At 52.4% G+C, this 9,905-nt stretch overlaps 1 pseudogene; it reads left to right on the top strand.

Annotated features, from left to right (window-relative positions):
* Nucleotides 1-2,437: 2,437 nt before the first annotated feature.
* On the top strand, nucleotides 2,438-7,709 carry LOC101585603 (annotated as a pseudogene).
* The last annotated feature ends 2,196 nt before the right edge of the window (nucleotides 7,710-9,905 follow it).

Raw genomic sequence — 9,905 nt, forward strand, 5'->3', positions numbered from 1 at the left:
TGCCCTCCTGGCCTTGCTGGTGCAGAGACTTTGCCCAAGTGCTGTCTCTCAGCTTTTCTCTCTGTCTCTGTCTCTGTCTCTGTCTCTGTCTCTGTCTCTCTCTCTCTCTCTCTCTCTCTCTCTCTCTCTCTCTCTCTCTCTCTGTCTCTCTCCATCTCCCCTCCTCAGCCCTCTGCTCCTGTGTGCTGTGATGTCCCCGTCTCTCCGTGGCCCTGTGCTGTGGAGCTGGGTGACTGTGCACTGCAGTCCCAGGAGCTGAGTGATGAAGTCAACCTTTCCCCATGTAAGATTTCTCAGGTATATTGTCAGTGATGAAACCCTGACACATCTACCTCACAAAGGGCACTGAAGCTGTTTCTCATGTTTAGATTGAAGATACTGCACACAGCGTGGGGCTGGGGTCACTCAGCGTGAGGCACGTGCTCAGCATCCATGAGGCCCTGGGTGTCATCCGCTAGGCCACACAATCATAGTGAGGACACAGCACAAGCAGCAGGAGAGCGTTTCACACCACACGACTCGGGGTGACAGTGGCGGCGTGAGGACACACAGAGCACTGCTGCGCCGTGGCTGCCAGGTAGAAGCCACATGAGCTACAGCTTTGGTGCACAGCACTGCAGAAGGATTTAAAAGACAAAACCACATCACCTAGCACTGCAGAGCAGGGTGGCACAGGTCTGCGATCCCAGTAGTGGGAGGCTGAGGTGGAGGGATCACCTTGCACTCCAGCCAGCCTGGGACACAGAAGGAAGCTGCAAGCCTGAACTGTATTATGAGGTTCTAGAAAAACCCAAAACATGAAAAAACACTTAAAAAATTAATGCTACAAGATGTTATAAATAACTGACTTAAAACATGCAAATTAAGCAAGGGCACAATGCATGGGCAGGAATAGAACACAGACTCTGAGTGCTCTTGAGATGAACTTCTGAGGGAGGATGGGCTGTGGAAAGGGCAGCTTGTGTCCTGTTAGCCTCATGGGAGCCACAAACAGGAATCTACAGAATGTGTGTGGAGGGCAGGAGGCAGGGCTGTGTTGGGCGCCTTAGAGAAACACCTCCATCATATACAACTTTAAAATGACGGCAGGAGATATAGCTCAGGGGCGCAGGGCCTGCGTGGCAATTGGGAATCCCTGAGCTCCATTCTCAGTTCAAAAAAATGAATTAATGAAAAAAACTTCTAAAACCTTGTAAAGGTTGCTGGATGTAGCTCACTGCTGGAGCATTATCCCAAGATGCCTGGGAGTCTGAATGCAATCTGTGACCATCAAGTTAATTTAAAATAAGAACATGCAATAGTTCAAAATAAAAAATAAGAGGGAAGTTGATATTTAGAAATTTATGGTTTTTATTAATTTTATTGAGAAAAAATTGCAATGTGACAGCTTCAGAACAGGTTGGTAGGAGAGTTACAACACTTAATACCCTGCATATTGTTGTCTTTGTAGTAGTCATTCATAGCACAAGATGCAGACATGATATCCTGTCTGAACACTATTAGTACAGATCTTACTTCTTAGCAAATCAAGAGAAAGTAGAAAAACAAAAGTGGTGTAAAACAACTTGATGGAAGACAATTTAGATGCACCACAATTTCAGTTTATATAATGTCTCCCATCTCTGAGAATAAGTTGACCTGAATAACAACAAAATCCTTAAGAAAGAGACAGACATTTGTTCCATTCAATAAAAACAAATTGCTTTTATGTTAAAAAAAAAAGAAATTTATGTCTTAAATTGTATGAAAATCAAAATATGAAAGAGTTCAATTAAACAATTGATCAAGGGACTCCAAGACACTAGAAAAATGCAAAACAGAGCCCGTGCACAATCGCAAGACGCGGTTTTCAATTCTACTAGTACAGCTGACCTCCTCCTCCCCAGAGAATCCCTGCCCTACTCGCTCCTCACCTCTGCAGGTTCCCTAACGCCCTGAGTGCTGCTCAGTGCTGCGGGCGTCTCTCCTCCCTACTCCTGACCTTGATGAAGGTTTCTACAGTCCGGGCTCAGTGCATCCCTGCACTAGTCCAGAAAAAATGGCAGCTTGAGTCCTCCCTGGAGCATCTCCAGGGCTGGGGCAGGACAGCTACGATGAGGAGGACCATGGCGTGCAGCTGGACAGGCTGAAGGAGGGATGAGATCCGTGGGAGCTGGGGCAAGCGGGCCCAGCACAGGGTAACTGTGCCTTGCAAGGGGCAGCTCGGGAGGGCCCCGGGTCGACTGGCCACTGTGTCCTGGCATCACTGAGTGAGGACCGGTCAGGAGCACTCGGGAGGAAGGAGCTTCACCGTGGCCTGGAGCCCAGCCAGGTCTGCCCTGGGATGAATTACCCTGGTGACTGCGGAAGTCAGCTCCGCTTCCTGTGGGCCTCCTGCTGTGACCACCCTATGAGGGCAGAAACCAACCCCCTGCTGCACAGCTCCGTGTGTCAGGCCCGCTGGTGTCACCTATGTTCACAGTCTCACCTGGAGACACCACGACCAGCACACCCATGACACTTTTGCTGTTTATCGGTAAGTACTGACTGCGGGCAGCAGGACCCACAGACTGGAGCCCCACAGCCAGACTCTGGCCCATAGGAGACGCAGGGTTCAGGAGGCTCCAGGGAGGCCAGGACCTGCTTGGGCCCCAGGGAGAAGCTCTCACAGGGAACTCTCTTCCAGGGCTGAGCCTGGGCAGCAGGACAGGAGTGCAGGCAGGTGAGTGTGTTCCAAGCTATCCTCAGTCCCTCTTCGTCCTGGGACAAGGTGCCTTCCTGGGAGGTGGGGATGACCCACAACAGGTGGGGGCTGGTGTTTTGAGGTCTAAAGTGTCCTGGGGCTGAGAGCTGGGTTCTGAGGGAGGAGGAGGCCCTGGGACCCAGCTGTGATTTCCCTGCAGGGACTCTCCCTAAACCCAGGCTCTGGGCTGAGCCAGGCTCTGTGATACCATGGTGGAGTCCTGTGACCCTGTGGTGTGAGGGGACCCTGGAGGCCCAGGAATACCGTCTGTACAGAGAGCGCAGCCTGGCATTCTCAGACACACAGACCTCTCCTGAGCCCAAGAGCAAAGCCAACTTCTCCATCCCATCCATGAGAGAAGAAGATGCAGGGATGTATCGCTGTTACTATCACACCCCTGCTGGCTGGTCACAGCCCAGTGAGACCCTGGAGCTGGTGGTGACAGGTGAGAGGCCTCTCAGGGTCCCAGTGTAAGACTTTACCCTCATGAATGGGTCTGCTTTTGAGGATGGTCCCCTCTCCCAGCTCTGGGGAAGTTGTAGGAGGTGTGAGTCCATTTCTCACACTGCCTCCTTCTCTCCCAGGTTTTCATAGCAAACCCAGCCTCTCAGCCTTGGCTGGTCTTGTGTTGACCTCAGGAGGCAACGTCACCCTCCAGTGTGGGTCACAGGAGGCATTTGACAGGTTCATTCTGACTGAGGAAGCAGGGGATAAGCTCTCCAGGACACTGCAATCACAGCAAGACTCCAGAGGGCACTTCCGGGCCCTGTTCCCTGTGGGCCCTGTGACCCTCAGGCGGAGGTGGATATTCAAGTGCTATGGCTATCACCAGAAAACTCCCCACGTGTGGTCAGAGCCCAGTGCTGCCCTGGAGCTCCTGCCCTCAGGTGAGCAAGTTCTTTCTTTGACCCACTCATGGTGGAATGTCTAACTGACAGGCGCTAGTACAGAGAATCCCTTAGAGGAAGTTAGTTCAGGACATCAACAGAGCCACAAACTTCAGTGTGACAGTCTGGGAGACCCACAGTGCATGACAGGAGGTCAGGGACCAGCCCCTCAGCCCAGCGCCTCTTCCCTCCAAGGCTGTCCAGGAAGCCCTCCCTCCTGACACAATAAGGCCCTATCCTGCCCCCTGGACAGAGCATGACCACTGAATGTGACTCTGACCTCAGCCATGACAGATTCGCTCTGTCCAAAGAGGGGCATGTAACCTCCAACAGGCCCCTGGCTGGTAGGCCCATCCTTGGCTCTTCCACACGGATTTCTCTGTTTCTTGGGAGATCTCCCTGGGGGGTGCTACTGATGCCATGGTGGACAGAGCCTCTCCAAGTGTCCTGCCCCCAGTGACCACCTGAACATCCTGATCCCAGGTGGGCAACTCAAGGTCTCTCTGGGACCCAGACTCTTCAAAAACCTTGCTGAAGGAGCCAAAGAGGCAATTATCAGTGTGAGTGTGGGGTATCAGGCAGGGAAAGAGACAGAGAGATGGGAGGACAGGAGAGGCAAAGCCAGCAGAGACAGAGACAGAGACTGAGTGTCCTCAGAGACAGACCTGCTCAGGCATCACCTCAGAATACTTTGGGACCACTTCTCATCACCCTCTCCTCTCCAGGACAACTCCCTACCACACCCTCCCTCTCAGTGCAGCTAGAGCCCACAGTGTCCTTAGGAGAGAATGTGACCCTGCTGTGTCAGTCACAGAGCCCGATGGACACTTTCCCTTTGTTCAAGGGCGGGGGGCAGCTGATCCTCCCTTGTGTCTGAGATCAGTGTCCCAAGGTCAGCAGTCCCAGGCAGAATTCTCCATGGGAGCTGTGAGCTCAGCCCTTGGAGGTACCTACAGATGCTATGGCTCTCAGAACTCCTCTCCACACCTGCTGACCCTGGAGCTCACAGTGTCAGGTGTGTTGTTTCTCACCCATGCATGACTGAGCTCAGGGTCCCTATGAATCCTCTCAGGGCTGCTGTGGGCTGGGTGTATGTGAGGGCACTGGGAGAACCAGGTAGAGGTGGACTCTCCCTGGGCCTGTGGTCATCACCCATGCTTCCTGTCTTGAATGTGCCTTCGTGGCAGAGGCCCCAGCACAGGGAGAGGTGAGGGCAGAGTCCAGCCTGGTGCAGCCCAGCCCCACACCCTCTCAGGTCCTCATCCCCAGGGTGACCACATGTCCAACCCTCAATGCACAGCCACACAGGAGAAGAGGCCTGAGCTCTGTCCCTCTGTCCTGTGTCCTGGCTGCCTGGAGACACTCATCCCATCTCAGGGCTGATTCCAATCTCAGCTTCTCAGTTGGCCAAGGGAGAGGGAAGTAAAAAGGGAACTGAGATCCCCAGGGCACGGAATCCAGGCTGCATGGGCTGTGTCAAAGCTGAGGGAGATGGTGTGTAGCCTGGGGAGGAGCAGAATCTGACCTGGGGAGCAGGGAGCCCAGCTCCTCACCTGCCCACTCCCCCTAGGAGCCCCTGAGGATCCACCCCTCCTGCCAGAGTCTGGACCCGAGGGTGGTGAGTGAGGGTGCTGCTGGGAGGGGTCATGATAGGGGCTGAGCTGGGTGTGGGGCTGGCTCAGCCTCCTCTGGAGATGTGGACTCAGACCAGCCCCTCTCCTGGTTGGGCCTCCGTGTCTCCAGGTGTAAAGGGGAGGCTTCACCTCAACCTTTAAGTTCCTCTGGTGCTGAGCTTGCTGTGAGCCCTGGAGAGGCGGCCTCCAGGGAGCCTCCAGGAGCCCACGCTGCAGGGCTCCCGTTGAGCTGTGCAATGACAGTCCCAGTGCTTGAGCGTTCAGAGCCATGGCTGGGTGTGCAGGCTCCTCCCCTCCAGCTGGGGGGACTGAGCTCTGCTGGAGAGAGCAGAACTGGAGGTCCAGCTCCCCAGGTTCATCCCTGTGCAGGATTCCCCTTGGTCCCCTGGGCTGGCAGCTCCCCTGTCTCCTTCTCCCTCTCTTCCTTGATAACCCACATGAGGGGGTAACTGATCTTGAGTACAGGACTGGGACAGAGTGAGGCAGGGGTGCAAAGTCCCCACATGGGCCTGGAAAAGAGCTGCTCAGGAAGTGGCCGTGTTTCTCTTTAAGGCAGCACTCAAGGCCAAAGCGCACTAGGGAGCAATAACGTTGTGACGTGGGTCTCCATGTCCTCAACCTTGCTGCTGCTGCTGCTCCTCCTCCTCCTCTTTCTATACTGGCACCGGAGAAGAAGCAGGAAGACAGGTTAGCAGGAGGGTGGGGCTGGAGCATCAGAAAGGGGTTGATGCTGAGGCCCCAGGGAAACCTGTCCGAGGGCAAGAGTCTGCATAGAGTCTCCTGTGCAGAGCCCAGGACCAAAGTTCCAAGCAGAACACATGTCCTGCCCTGTAGGAGATTCCCGAGTGGTCTTAGTGGCCCAAAGTGGGAGATGCCCTGAGGTCTCAGCATGACAGGGTTCGGGAAGGCTGGGGCTCAGGGCAAGTCAGATTGACCCCTGCACTGAACCCAGGGCCATCACCCAGCTGCTTCGCTGTGCTCTTGATGGACAAGACTTACCTGGGGGCTGGTAGAACAAAGGTCTGTGGCCAGAGGTGACCTCTCTTCTGTCCCTGCAGATGTCACAGTGAAGGACACAGAGCCTGAGGACAGGGTGCAGCTGGATGCTCAGGTGAGACCCTGCCCCATCCAGGGCACAGGGACTTCCTGTCTCCCAGTTCAGCCCCAGGGACGCTGCTCTGTCCTGCTCCACTCAGCTCTCAGGGACCTCACAGCTCAGCCCTTCGTTCTGGACACCCCAACTTCTGCCAGCTGAGACCCCACCCTCTGCTCTTTCCTGTGACCTCGAGGTCCCCTCCCTGTGACCCTTTCCTGGCCCTCTTCCTCTGTCTAACTATCCCTGTAGGCCCAGTGAGAATCACAGGGAGGACTCTGGGAAGGGGAGCGCTGAGCAGAAGCCTGCCTGGGGAGAGCTACGCTGACGTCTAATGCACAGCACTGCTGGCAGGGCACAGGGCAGGAGCAGAGGCCCTGAGTCAGGGACCAGCTCCTCCAGGACGATGGCCCTGTAGCTGCAGCCTTGGGATGAGGATCCAGGTGTCAGGATGTGAGGGGGACCAGCATGGCACCAAGGAGACCCCCTCTGTCTCTGTCTCTCTGCCACAGAGCCCTCCTGATGAGGACCCCCAGGGAGTGGTGTATGCCCACGTGAAGCACCCAGCACCCAGGAGGGCAGGGGCCTCCCCTCCTTCAGCCCTGTTGGGGCACCTCCTGGAACGCAAGGAGGGGCAGGCAGGGGAGGACAAGTTGATGGATGTTCAGGTGGGTTCTGCACTCCTCAGGGCCCCGGACCACTGTGGTGCCAAGCACAAACCTCCTCTTTCCCTTCTCACTGCAGGCTGCTGCTCCTGAGGGTCCCCAGAACGTGACCTATGCTGAGCTGGGCAGCTGGACACTGAGACAGGGGACGGCTGCTCCTGCTTCCTCCCAGGACAGGGCCCTCCCAGCGGAGCCCAGTGTGTACGCTACCCTGGCGTCCGCTTGCCCAGGAGCCATCACAAAGGACAGTAAGTGACACCTCAGCCAGGGGCACCTAACAGAGACTCTCTAGGTTCTGGGACCTTCCAAGACACTCCTGACCCTATAGTCCGAGAGAGCTCACAGCTCTGTGTGTTGGAAATAAACTCCAAGAGTCTCCAGGAATCACTGAGATAAATCTGAAGGGTGCAGTAGAGACTGAGAACAGGGAATGAAACTGTTCAAAAGGAAGGAATTACTGAGATGAGGAGAAGGGCCAGAGAGGGCGTGGGAGAAGGACATGTGCCTGTGTATGCAAGCAGGAGGGTTTGGACCCCTGTAGTGGGGATGGCTGATGTTTTATGGAAATGAGCAGCTAATCCTTGATTTGTTTTATCTCCTTTTTTCAATTCCTTTCCTTTGTTCACTCTTCTTACTTTCTCATATATTTTTCTCTTTTTTGTTTCTTCTTCCAGATTTGCATGCGTATATCTGGTAATATGAACAACTAATTTGAGGACAATGTGATGCAGTACAACAAACACAGAGAAACGTGCATTACTGTTTAGTAAAATTCTGTATCGTTTGTCATTTTTCTGCTTTAATACTATTTTGTACTGTCTATAAAATAGAAATAAATAATACGTAATCACTGCTTGCATCAATAATGGACCCGTGAGACACGATGGGTGAAATGGGTGCCACGTTAAGGACGGCCTGGCACAGCCCAGACAGGAAGTGAGAAAACGGAGGGCCACGGAAGAACGTATTAGAGAACACTCCAAAAAACCAGGGAACAGAAAACTAGTACTAGGACTTAAAAAGAGCTGACACACATTTCAACAGCAGAAAACAGCAGGCATGAAGACGGATCCCTCGAGGGTTCCTCAGCCACGAGAGCAGGGTGTTAGGAAGAGCCTCATGCCACATGTGGCAAGATGTAGATGACACGGATGAAATGCCACAGACACAATTTACTGAGTGGAGATAAAGAGAGCAGAAACTCTGATCTATCTCCTGTGTGTTGAGGACTTTGACCTCTAATTAAAACACTTCCCATGCAAAATCTAGCTCAGTAACCTTTGCTAGTGATTTCCTTCACGTTCAAGAAATACAATATATCACAAACTTCCAAGGACAATTTTTGGCAATAGAAAAAGAATATACAGCCCAACATACTTCATCAAGTCTTAACAAAATTAAAACACATGCTTGATCAAACCAAAAATTAAAATTATACTAAAGCTTGACAAAGAAACTATGAAGTAGGAAGGTCGCCTACAGAAATCTCACACCAAGCAAGATTTGAGTCCCTCAAAATAGCCCTGCAGTCAGATACAACAGCCCTGGCTTGTCATCCCATGTTCTTGTGAGGTTAAGGTTGGAGGATCCAAACCTTGAGGGCTGCCTGAGCAACTCGGCAAGAGCCTGTAGGAAAATCAACCAAAATGGGCTGGGGACAAAAATAAATGCTCTCTGTGTTCAACTTAAAGCCACCCCTCAAAATAGTAGAATAATTTTCAGAGATCAAAATAATAGACTGGACATCATGACAGTACTCAAGGGATTTTCTGGTTTTCTTTCTCATTTGAAAGGCAGGAGTAACTTCAAATTTAAAAGTACATAGATATAATGGGACCTATTTATACTAGTCGTAGAACTTGTCCTATGGATAGCCACACAAAAGTCTTTCATAAATCATGCAGAATAAAAATAATAATTTATCACACTAATGCAGAATTTGCCACCATTTACAAAGATTGTTTAAACCTCCCTTCCCCTCCTCTTGCCAGGGAGACCCTGACACATGCCTCAGGTTGGAAAGGGCCCGAGGAGGCTCCCCGTGTGGCTTCACTTCAGCACAGCTGGTTACACAGCGAGGCTGGAGAGCGTGGGTGTGGGTGAGCATCACACTGGATCACTCACAGGGAGACAATAGTGGGAATGGGACATAACATGAGGCAGAGTCACCTTACTCTAACCAAAAGGGGGTGTTTCCAACATCCCTGGCATAATAGGCCAATGTGTCAGGCTCAACTGACATCACACTTCCAGCTCTGGATGAAGATGAAGTGGAAGGACATCTCTCCACTCCTGTGACTTTACCCAAGGACACTGATTGGACATGTGACCTCACAAATTGTAAGACATCGTGTTTGTATGATGTCTTATAAAGTAAAAGAAAAAAATAGTACCACCTTTGAGTTGGTGGTCATTTGCTGCAGCAGCAAATAAGAAATCTATACAACCACGAGCTTTTCTGAGTTGATATCATAGTGCATAGTACTACTTGTCTGGGAGCACAATGTGGAAATTGGGCTCTGGGAGTCTGACCTGGGTGTGTCTTGCCCAGAGAATGCTGAGGTACATGGAAGAAGGCTACCCTGAGTCATGGCCAGAAGTGAGCAGAACTGTGACTCTCTTGGGGCAGCATGACATCTGCTAAGGATGCTCTGCCCATTGGAAAGAGGGCCGTGGACACAAGTGTGATCCCAGGGAAGAAAATACAGGTTCCCCCTTCACCTGTCGCATGGACTACAGGCCAAAGGGGAAGGCCCACAAGAGTGGGACAGGGGACATGTGATGAGGAGGGACTCTGGGACAAAGTTACTGATGCCTGAGGGAAAGTGAAAGTAAGCACGTGGCACCTGGGAAAGTTTTCTTAATACAGGTTAAAGGGGCAGAATTTGTCAGCAGATCAATAAA

Source organism: Octodon degus, unplaced genomic scaffold (genome assembly GCF_000260255.1).
Source record: "Octodon degus isolate 3935 unplaced genomic scaffold, OctDeg1.0 scaffold01134, whole genome shotgun sequence".
Taxonomy (NCBI): Eukaryota; Metazoa; Chordata; class Mammalia; order Rodentia; family Octodontidae; genus Octodon; species Octodon degus.